Source organism: Choloepus didactylus, chromosome 3 (assembly GCF_015220235.1).
Source record: "Choloepus didactylus isolate mChoDid1 chromosome 3, mChoDid1.pri, whole genome shotgun sequence".
In the NCBI taxonomy this organism is placed as follows: domain Eukaryota; kingdom Metazoa; phylum Chordata; class Mammalia; order Pilosa; family Megalonychidae; genus Choloepus; species Choloepus didactylus.
In genome coordinates this window covers 113,234,665-113,247,686 of record NC_051309.1, presented here as the reverse complement: position 1 = coordinate 113,247,686, position 13,022 = coordinate 113,234,665, and positions in this window count along the sequence as shown.

The following is a 13,022-nucleotide window of genomic DNA, read 5'->3' as shown; positions in this document are numbered from 1 at the left end:
GTTTGCTAATGCTGCTGTTATGCAAAATACCAGAAATGGATTGGCTTTTATAAATCTGCTGTATATTTTAAATTTAAATCATTCCTAATATTTTGCTAGAGCTAATCTCCCCTGACAATGAAAAGAGAAGTTCTCAAAATCTCACAAAATTTGATCTGAAAGTTCACAAGGGGTAGACTATGATGCTTAATTTTACATGTCAAATTGTTTAAGCTATGATGTCTAATCATTTGATCAAACACTAGTTTAGAGGTTGCTGCAAAGGTATTTTGTAGATGCAATTAACATGTACCATCAGTTGATTTTAAGTAAATGAGATACCTGTCAACAATGTAGGTGGGTCTCATACAATCATTTGAAGAATTTAAGAGTAGAAAACTGAGTTTTGCTGGAGTCAAAGAAATTCTGCCCCAAGATGGTACCATCAAATTCTTGTCTGAACTTCTAGCCTGCATGTCTGCCCTATGGATTTCAGAATTATCATCCCCTATAATCACATGAGCCAATTCCTTAAAATGAATTTCTTCACACACACACACACACACACACACATTCTATTGGTTCTGGGGAGCACCCTGAATAACACACCAGTATTTCTGTTGTCAGCCACGTCCACCTAAATTAGGATACCCACACAGTGAGAGTATCCTGAATTAGGGTCAATGAGGTATCTATAAAGGATGTGCATGTAACATTATTTCTTCCATCATTGTCTACTGCATGCTATTAAATATATAATAATCTTGTTTTTGAAGAAACTTCTGTTGGATGCTTAATTTTATTTCCCGGTATAGGATATGCCAGGGAAATTTAGGGTAAACTGTTTACACACACATTCACACACAACACAACTAAAAACAGAGATTATCTGAAACATGCACATTTTGGAATTTTCATTCTACTGTAAGGTTGGCATTGATGTATGTACCAGAGATACCACAAAGATATGTTATTGATTTTTCCCTTAAGGAATTATCTTTCTAACATAACGGTAAAATTATCGGTATTCACTGAGTGCTTCATAAGTACCTGGTGACTTTACCTTCCAATAACTCATTTAATCATCACACCAAGTCTATTATTATCCCCATTTTAAGGAATGGGTAAGTTGGGGCATAAAGAGATTAAGCTAATAAGCAGCAGATTTAAATCCAAGGGACCCTGATTCCAGACACAGATTTCTTAACCATATTCTCAATTGGTCTCCTAGGGGCAATGCAGGAAAAGAACACCTCTCTGTGTGGGAGAAAGCCTTGTAAACATGTGCATTTCTATTCTTGATGATGCTACCATAGTTTCTTGATCTCATTAGTTTTTGTGTCGTCAGCAGCATTATTATCATATCTTTACTATAGCATTCAATAGAACACATTGTAATGCATTTTACAAATTTTGCCTTCTCCATTTGAACTTAGTTTGTTCCAGGTCAGAGATGGAGTCTTTTTCGTGATTGAAAGCTCATCACTTAGCTCTATAAACAATAAATAAAAATTTATATATAACTGAACTCAAACTGAAAACACTTCTTTCCAGTGGATACAATATTTTTAACCCCAAAAGAAGACATTTGCAAACCTTTTACTCCAAACAGTGAGTTAATTTATATGACAAAAAGCTATTAATAAAACTTTTGCTAAATTTAAATATTTAAATTATCCCTACTTTTAAACTTGAGTTGAATGCACTGAAATCAGTTAGGTCAATCTTCCTGCTATAGCATTCCATCCATGATATATGACTCATATATACCACAAAAATCCTACAAAAACTCTTTGACAATGAATGAAGCATCTTTCCCTCATCTTACCTATGCATATTTACTTTATTTTCTTTGTGTCTGTCTATTAACCTCTATCAACTTAGAAATAAGTCTGTCCTTGTCTGCTTCACGGTGTCTGCAATATGTTACAACATCCCCTTCACAGTCTTATGTGAACTTCACATATTCAGTTATTATTTGCATGTCTGTTTCCAAGATATTTACTTAAGAAATAATTATGAAGCATCTTCAATTATGTAAGTCCACATTTGTGGAAGAGATAAATAACAAACAATAAAATATTATGGGTGCTGTAATGGACATAAACAAAAAGTCTCTATGACAAAATCACCTAACCCCAAAAGGAGTAGAAGAAACGGTATGAACTTGGGTGTTTAAAAGAAAAGAGGTCCATTTGTCTGGAGTGAGATTATGGTTAAAATGGTTTGAGAAAGGTCAGAGAGGTAGAAAGACAGGCTAAAATCTTTCACACCAGAGCAAGAAGTTTGTATTTTAGCCTATCATGGGATGCTTATTAGACAGCATGGTAATATAATTTTATTTCATTTTTAAGAAGATTGCTTTTCTGCATGGAGGATGAACTATGGTGGGAAATAATGGATTTATTTTCAAAGTATTTATATATTCTACTTTGTTCTTTTTGTTTCCGTATACCCACCCAGATTTGCATCAAAAATGCACTCAAAAAGTATTGCTCATCAAATAATAATATAAAATCAGTCTGAAAATTATGAAAAACCCATTGGTAGTAAGTTGACTTCAATGATGTATAGAATTTCCAAAAAGGACCACATCATTTCCTAACAATAAAAAAGCTTCTGTACAAAAGTTGATGGAAATATTGGCAGAAATCAAGTTTATTTCAAAGAAAATTACATCAAGGCTACTATAACTATTCTGGTAGGCATGGCTATGACAGACATTTAGATTTTAATAAGCAGGAAACAAATAAGAGATGGTGAATGTCCTTATCTATTTTTCCCAACCCACCCCCACTCACACATATCAAAAGCTATGAAAACTAGAAGAGAGTGGAAAAATATTTTATTAAAGTTGTGAAAGTAAAAGAAAAAGTCAACCAAGAATTCTATCAGCAAAACTAGTTTTCAGTATAGACATTGAAATAAACTTACTCAAATAACAGAAAACAAAAGGATTTGTCATAAGGTTCCATATGCAAAAATCAGTAGTATTTCTATACAGTATTAATGAGAAGTCTGAGGGGGAAATCAAGAAAAAAATCCATTTGCAATAGCAACTAAAGGAATCAATTATCTAGGAATAAATGTAACCATGGATTTGAAGGACTTATACATGGAAAACTGCAAAACATTGTTAAAATAAATCTAAGAAGATCCAAATAAATGGAAGGACTTTCCGTGCTCAAAGCTGTTCAAACACTAAATATCATTAAGATGTCAATTCTACCCAAAATGATTTACAGATTCAACACAATCTCAATCAAAATTCCAACAGCCTACTTTGTAGAAATAGAAAAGTCAATCATCAAATTTATTTGGGAGAATAAAGGGCCGTGAATAGCAAAAATCATCATGTGTTGGAGGACTCATGCCTCCTGACTTATTAAAAAGTTACAATGGTCAAAACAGCATGATACTGGCACAAGGATAGATATATAGACCAATGAAATCAAATTGAGAGTTCAGAAATAACTGTCACATCTATGGCCAACTGATTTTTGGCAAAGGGGCAAAGACTATATAATTGTGAAAGAATAGTCTCTTCAACAAGTGCTGCTGGGAAAACTGGATCTCCATCTGCAAAAGAATGAAGGAGGACCCCTATCTCATACGACATACAAAAATTAACTTAATGAATAAAAGACTTATACATAAAAACCAAGAGTATAAAACTCCTAGAAGAAAATGTAGGAAAGCATCTTCAGGATTGCATATCAGGCAATGATTTCTTAGACTTTACACCCAAAGCACAAGCAATAAAAGAAAAAATAGATAAATAAATAAAAATTATTCTTGAAAATTAAGAACTTTTGTGCATCCAGAGACTTATCATGAAAGTGAAAATACAACCTACTCAATGGGAAAAAATATTGGGAAACCATATATCCGATAAGGGTTTAATATCCAGAATATATAAAGAAATCCTACAATTCAACAATGTAAAGACTGACAACCATATTTAAAAATGGGCAAAAGACTTGAAAAGATATTTCTATAAAGAGGATACACAAATGGCTAAATGGGGGGGGGCATGAAAAGATGCTTAACATTATTAGGTTTTAGGAAAACGCAAATCAAAACCAAAATGAGGTACCATTTCACATCCTCTAGTATGGCTACTGTTTTAGAAAACATAATTACATGTATTGTAGAGGATTTGGAGAAATAGGAATATTCATCGTTGGTGGGAATGTGAAATATTGCAGCTGCTGTGGAGGACAGTTTGGCAGTTGCTTAGGAAGTTAAGTACATAACTATAAATCATTCTTTTAGGTATGTGTCCAAAATAATTGATAGTGGGGACTCAGACAGATATTTGCACACTGATGTTCATAGAGGCATCATTCACATTTGCCAAAAGATGGAAACGACCCAAGTGTCCATCAACCAATAAATGGATAAATAATGGACTATTATTCAGCATTAAAAAAGAATGAAGTTCTGATTCATGTGACAACATGACTGAACCTTGAAGACATCATGTTGAGTGATATAAGCCAGGCACAATAGGACAAATATTGTATGGTCTCACTGACATAAAATAATTAGAAAAAGTAAACTCATTGAGTCAGAATCTAGAATATAGTTCATCAAGTGCTGGGTTGGGGTTAGGGACTGAGGAGTTATTGCTTAAATTTTACACAATTTCTATTTGGGTTGATTGTAAAGTTTGGTAATGGGGGGGGTGGTAGCACAACATTGTGAATGTAACTAACACCACTGAATTATACATGTGAATGTAGTTAGAACATATACATGTAACTAGAATAAATTTTTTTTATAAAAAACAGTAAGCATAAAAAGGCTTTATTATGCACATATTATAATATTAAGTAGAGTATACCTAAAAAGTTTTGTCATTAAAAGACATTCCATAATGACAAAAAGGCCAAAACATCAGGAAAACATAACAATAATAAATGGTTATTCACCTAATAATAGGAATAAAATGCATGAAGCAAAATTGTCAGGAGAAATACAAAATTTCATAATTATAGTTGAAGATATTAACACTTCTCTCAGGAGTTGATAAGAAATTAAAACATCAGCAAAAACCAGAAGATCTGCACAATAGGATCAACTTCCTTGACCTAAGTTATGTCATGAGACATCACACCTAATAACTTCAGATTGCATATACTTTTAAGTGCATTTGATATCATCACCAAAGTGGACCATACCCTGTGCAATAAAACAGGTGTCAATAAATCTAGAGGATTTGAGGTTACACAGATTATGTTTGTTTACAATAATTGAATGTGAATTAGAAGCATTGGGTATTATGTTTCACAGCAATGCCATCAAATACAACTTTCTGTGATGATAGAAACATAATATATCTGCACTGTCCAGTACAGTAGCCATTATTCATATGTAGGTATTGAGTAGCTGAAATGTGGCTGGTGTGCTTGAGAAGGTAAAATTTTAATTTTATTTATTGTTAATTTACATTTAATTCAAAAAGTCATGTGTGGCTAGTGGCTGCTATATTAGAGTAGTTCTAGATAGCATATGAATGTTCTGCTTCCAATATGAATATGATCAGTTCTATCCTTCACATATATGGATGTTGGGTTGCCTTTCATAAAGTTATGACTTTCCTTACCACTTTTCCAACTCTTCAAGTGACCAACCACATCTATTGAGGGTTCAGAGTAATATCTGATGTTATTAAGTTGGATAATAGCCAACAACTTTGGAACCCAAATTTCAGGAGAATGTCTGATTTACATGGTCAATCAGTTTTATGTATAATTCCAAATTATAACAACGAAGGAGAATTGACTTCCAACATATCTACATGAGAAGCTCTATGGACCTGCTCCCCAGTTAAACCAATGAAAACTATTTTAAATGGACCCAAAGGCATACAGCAAATAAAGAAACATATGTACAAGAAAATCTACTTAAGATTTTATTTAGATTTCCATTTTCACTGTCTCTTCAAACACAGAAAAATGGAAACTACACTCCAGACTGGTGTAGCCAAGAGCTTAGGGCTCCTTCTCCCCCAGCTCAAAGTCAGAAGGATATTTTCACTGGAGGAATATAATGTTAGTATTTCTCATTCTGTCAAACTACCTGTGCTGAAACCAATTCCTGACTGGCCAAGACAAGGGGGATCCCTTCTCCCACTTGTGCCCATTCATAGTATGGAGACTCTAACTTGGGGCAACACCACTTAGAATACCAGGACTCCAATTGCCTTAGTCCATGTCAGAAGAGGCAAACCAAGAAACCTGAAGCTACTGCCCTGTGGTGGTTTGAAGCTATATATACACCAGAAAACATGTACTTAAACTTAATCCATTCCTGTGGGTGGGAACTCATTGTAAATAGGACCTTATTATGAGGTTATTTCAGCTAAGGTGTGGTCCACCTCAATCAGGATGGATCTTAATCCTATTACTGGAGCCCTTTATAAGCAGAATGAAATTTAGACAAAGAGAGAAAGCCATAGAGAGCAGCCAAAATCCAGAAGAGAAAGGAGGAGCAGAAGAGGCCAACATGTGCTTTGCCATGTGACAAGCTAAGGACCAAGGATCATGGACAGCCAGTCCCAGAACACCAATCTTTGGGAAGAAAGCATGACCTTGATGATGTCTTAATTTGGACTTTCTTTTAGCCTCAGAACTCTGAGTAAATAAATTCCCATTGTTTACTCTGATCCATTGCATGGTATTTGCTTGAACAGCCAAGGAAACTAAAACATGTCCCCCTCTTCTACTAAGCACCAGCTCCTGAAACCAGGTAGTTCCTTGGAGAGAAGGGCACCATCATCCCCACCCCAGCACCAAAAATGTGCTCACAGATTTTTCCTGGAGGGAGAAGCAGGTCTTAAAAAAAAACCTCAGGAATTATCTTTTCAAAGGAGGCCAGATTTGTCTGTTGAACATCTTGCTGCGTAGTAATTGTTCAGCAAATGTTTGTTCTATGAATGTGTACATGAGTGGTTAAAGTAATACTTTTTTTCCCCACTTCTTTTTCCATATATGATATTCAGATTACTTTTTTATGAATGATTTTCTCCTCCAAGGCAAATGTAATATTTTATCTCACAACATGTAAAACTTTCTGGATTCAAAGAGTGGAAGCAGCAAGATGAGTGTGATTTGGTCCAGAGTACATTTCATCCTGATGGACTTTCTATGGGGGAGGTGGCATTATGGTTGACGTTTCTGATTAAAGAAATTATTTATTCAAGATGTTGGTTCAAAAGGAAAGTTTTATTTTCACACTCATCTGTAATAATTAGCACTATTATTAATTGATTGGCTATTATTTTTTAACATTTCAATCTCTTCAAAATGTATAGAATCACAAGAATATCTTATTGAAAACAATAGTTGTAACTATGGCATCTGCATACTGCCTTAAACAAACATGATTAGTGAAATATCATTTGTTTTTTTTTACTTTTTGAATTAGGTTGGTAATAAAAAACATTTTTATGGGCTCTTGGAAACAAATATAATCTTGAATATTTTAGAAATGTCATAAAAATTTACTTCTTTAAATGTCGATGATATATGTATTTTTTCTCAGAGCACTGTTGTTCCTAGAGTCTTAATTAATTATAAACTACCAAGATTGAAGTGGTAAAATACATTGGAGCTCTGTATAATACCAGAAAATATGGAAGAGATGTCTTCAGAATCATTTCCCCAGCATAGTTTATTACATCTTTAAAATGATTTGACCTTAGAGGACTGATTCAGCTTTCTCTATATAAATAATTATATATAAACATATAAGTTAAAAGGATGCTTTTTTTATTAATTCTCAATTGCCCAAAATATTTAAGTAGGAATAGAGAATGACAGGCAAATACATTTCAAAATGTATGTGACAATTCTACAATTTTTTTTCAACAATTTAGCATGGGTTAACTAATTCTATACCTGAAAATCAATTTTACACAGTTGACTGAAAGGACTACTTAAATATCTCATGCTCAGATGTGGCCCTCTCTCTCTAGCTAAGCCAACTCAGCAGGTGAACCCACTGCCCTCCCCTTATGTGGGACCTGACTCCCAGGGATGTAAAACTCCCTGGCAATGCAGGATATGACTCCCGAGGATGAATCTAGACCTGACATCAGGGATTGAGAACATCTTCTTGACCAAAAGGGGAGCAAAATGAAACAAAATAAAGCTTCATTGGCTGAGAGATTTCAAATGGAGTTGAGAGGTCACTCTGGTGGACATTCTTATGCACTATATAGATAACCCTTTTTAGGTTTTAGTGTATTGGAATAGCTAGAAGGAAATACTTGAAACTGTCAAACTGCAACCTAGTAGCCTTGACTCTTGAAGATGATTGTAAAACTATGTAGCTTACCTGGTATGATGGTGTGATTGTGAAAACCTTGTGGCTCACTCTCCCTTTAACCAATGTATGTACAGATGAGTAGAAAAATGGGGACAAAAACCAAATGAAAAATAGGGTGGGATGGGGGAGATGCAATGATTTGGGTGTTCTTTTTTACTTTTTTTTATTCTTATTTTTGTTCTTTTTGGTGTAAGGAAAATGTTCAAAATTGATTGGGATGTTGAATGCACAACTCCATGATGGTACTGTGAACAGTTGATTGTACATCATGGATGACTGTATTATATGTGAATATATCTCAATAAAACTGAATTTTTTTAAAAAAGTAATGCAGGGAAGGTCAAGGACTTAATTTGTTGTATACCTGCTCTGTATAATCTCATATTTTTTGTAATTCTTTCCACCCATGGCCCATATTGTCTTAATATTACATTGTTGAGAGACCAAATGAAGGGCAGGTTCCAGAAGCAGTGTGGTCATCCTTCATGTCAACATCAAAGTCAACAGTGTTAAGCAGCATCTAAGATTGCCTCCAGTGATCCCCACTTCCTGGTGTTCACACCCCATATAATCACCTGTCCTTGAATAGGGACCAGAATTAGGACTCATTTCAAAAGCATAGAATACGATAAAAGTGAGGGATGTGATTTTTGAGGTTAGGTACAAAAAGATAGTGACATTGTACATCTGGGTTGCTCTGTCTCACTTTTTAGCTCATGTTTATTGCTTTAAGTCACTGAATTTTGGAGTAATTTATTATACAACAATAAATAATTAATACATAGAATATAATATACTCTGATTTGTCTTAAGTGCTGACTGTAAGTCTATTACTTGATTTCTCTAAAGCAGTGCTCACTCTGTTGGATTTTTACCCAGTGGTATTTCTTAATGTGTATCACTGTTTTTGACCAGCTGCATAAAGAAATGTTCCCTTTGGTTGAGCCAAAGTTGCCTGCTTCAGTTCTCAAGAATTAAGCTTCTCTTTCATACTCATCTATAAAGATCTTGCTAACATTTAGCTTCCATTTTGAATCTTCCCAGCTTTCTAAAGTCTTACTACTATGTTTCCTTAGTACTTTTCACATACCTCTATTATTAACACTTATCATACTGCCCCACAACTTTGAATTTATGAATTTTGCTGCCCCACTAAGCCAGCTCTTACATCTCTGTATATCCCTGATGTTCAGTGTAGCCTTCTGTCATAAAGCAGAACACAGATGAATGACTGAGTGTCCCTTAGGGTAAGGTATTTTGGCTAACATCATGTACTGAATTCTTATTTTGTGCCAGGCATTATTGTATAGACTATGTACCTATTAACTCATTTAAAATATCTCACAAAAATTTTATGAGGGTGGTACCATTATATTCTAATGTTACATGTGAGGAAATTGAGCCCACAGGGAGGTTTAGTAATTCCTGAAAAATCATATACCGAATCACCCTGTCAATCACATGATATTATATAAATTTCAACTATATTCTTTTTTTTCCCCGTATGACTTACCCCAATTATTAATTAAAATTTCCTTCTTTGAATATCCTGGGGAGGAAAAAAATAGAACTGGCTACAGAATTAAAAGTGATGAAATATTGTATTTTTATACAACTTCATGGAAATATTTGTTGCTCTGTATTTAATGCCCTTTCAAAGATGTGCAACATTTTGCTACTTTACCGACAATGAAAGTTGACACCTGAACTAGTTCTGGAACTCTCAAGTCCTTTCCCAGATTCACTGACACTGTCAAACACCATCACAGTTTGCCCAAATGTGGGGGACAGTCAGTGCTAAAAATGGGACAGTCCCAGACAAACCAGGACAGCTGCTCACCCTGTATTTATTCTACAAGCATATATAATTGCTTTATAAGATGTAAACAGTTTTAGACACAATGAATGTTAAAAGGCAAATTATGTGTAGAAACTGCTTCTAGAAAACTTAAGGTATAGCAGATCCATTGGATATTTTAGCATAGTTTTTCTTTTAGTTCACTTAAATTTGAAAATTCTTTGGCACTTTTCTCCTTCTTAAACCATGTTACAAGAACTTCATATAGTTCATGCCTAGCAACATATCTGCTTGGCCTTCTTCTGTATGTTAACAGTAACTTGTAAAAATATTAAGTCATTCTTAGTACTAATGCTCACTGAAACTCAGATTACCCTTTCAAGAGATATCAAATCTGTTCTAGTTTGCTAATGCTGCCAGAATGCAAAACACCAGAAATGGATTGGCTTTTATAAAAGGGGGTTTATTTGGTTACACAGTTACAGTCTTAAGGCCATAAAGTGTCCATCAACAAAGGGTACCTTCACTGGAGGATGGCCAATGGCATCCAGAAAACCTCTGTTAGCTGGGAAGGAATGTGGCTGGTGTCTGCTTGCTCCTAGGTTGTGTTTTAAAATGGCGTTCTCCAAAATGTCTGCATAAGCTTCCAATGGCTGATTTCAAAATGTCTGTCTCAGCTCCAGCTAGCTGTGAGTTCCTTCTGTCTGAGCTTATATAGTGCTCTAGTAAACTAAACAAGGCCCAAGCTGAATGGGTGGGGCCACACCTCCATGGAAATTATCCAATCAGAGTTATTGGAATTAAAGTTATTGGAGAATGCATTAAAGAATATGGCTTTTTCTGCGGCACATAAATATACAAACCAGCACACTATCCATATTATGAAATGTGCTCAAATTGTCTTTCTCTGTTTAAAGTGTGAAAAAAATCAGTTCATTGAAGAAGCAAGTCTAATATTTCCTTTTATTTGACAGCTATTGTTTAATATTTCCCTAGGATGAATGGAAAACCCCTCCTGGTCTACTGAACATTTAAAAGTTTAAAATATTTGTTGTTTTCTCCTGGACTGGATTTAAGGCCTCATGCATGGTTTTAGAATACAAAAGCTTTCTTGTCACCAAGAGAGGATGTTTTAGATTTATCAGAACATAAGATATTCAAATTAGGGAAACTCTACATTTGCAGCAAGTTGTTTGAATTTTCCTGTTATAGTTATTGTCCACTCTAAACAGTCCTTTTTTGCCACCGTTGCCTAATGATACATGTGGCTATCTCCTGGTTATGTTTATCTACCTGGTGTACAGTCAATAAGGGTCTGTGTTAATGGGGTGATTGGAATTTGTGAGAATCTTAGTCCCTCAATTGCTGTCTTCCAAATTTTTTACTAATCTGCCTTAGTTTATGGTATTTACTTATGCAGTAGCCACCATTAATATAATTCCACTGGTTATATGATATCTATGATCCAACAATAAACAGATGCCTATAACCAAAAACAGATGCCTATCACCATAAACAGATGCCTATCACCATAAACAGATGCCTATCACAATAAACAGATGCCTATCACCAAAGACATCAAATAGCAAAAAAAAAAAAAAAAAAAGACATGAGAGCAATAACAAATACTACAAACAGACAGAGCTACAAATTATGTTTTAATTTCATCAAAATTTGTAATAGAAGCAGCTAATGAACTAGAGGGAAGCTGGGAGAAAAATACTTCTTGTTTGCCTAAACCTAAGAATCCAGTGTGAGCAAGAAATATTCCCTGGCTTCCCTGGCCTTTTCTTTAACTATGTCATACACAGGAAGCCCATTGTCTTACCAGATGGGTCTCTATCTAACCAACCCTAAATGATTGGCACTTCAATCTTGATTTGAAATTGAGGATCCCTTTTCTCTCCTGCAGGCTTGGCATAGGCTGGAAGCTTGGAGCTAAAGAAGGTGATTGGTTGACTTCTCTGCTTTCCAATTTTCTCTGCTACTCCTCTTTCCTCATGATACCTGACATTTTTAACTCCTGAGTTGGAGCACTGGGAAAAGAAAGGAGTGGAGATGTTCAAACTTGTACTATCTCTCATGGTTTTCTCTGATCTTGCAGATTAAAAACTGCCTTTTCTCCTGCAGGTGTTCTCCTGTGGGTTCTTCTGAAGTTCTCAAACAAGACTAAATCTCAATCTATCAAAGTATTTTCTCACTCCTTCCTCACAAAAATGTGAAATGACTTAAAATATAAACCATTAGGATGTGGGTGCTTATAGTACATATATACAATAGAATATGTGTTATTAAAATGAGGTAGACATGTCTTGGAAACGTAGACTTGAGAATAATGTTTAGCATGACCCCATTTATAAACACATAGAAAAAATGTTGAACAAGTTCAAACATCCAGTTATTAACATTTATACTCTCATAGAGGGGAAAAGATGGATGGAGGTGATGGCAGAATTCTTTAGTGAACTTTCATACCTAATTTGTGTATTTCTGTGTCATTCAAGGTTTTCACAACATGCATCTTATTCTTTATAAAAGAAAACACTTTTTATCCAATTAGCCTTGACTTGGCTGGAGAATTAAGGGCAGACAGTGGCCTATTTTCAGGTTCACTATGCTATCCAGATTGAATTGCATACTCAACATTATGTTCTGTTAAAAAAAAAAAAGGCAATTCTTTTGGATGCAGAAAATGAAAAAGAAAATATTAGAATTAGGCATCCATCTTCCAAATCTTTGTCTCAGTCCCATAGGATGCTCTCAAGAACTGTCCATCATCCCTCAGGAGGAGTGTGGCTTGCAAATGATACATTGAAAATCAGTCCTTTTTGCAAGTGTTTAGACTACTGCTGCCAGACAACATGCCCTGCCCACACCCATCTACATATCCCTGCCTCAAATTCTTCATCAA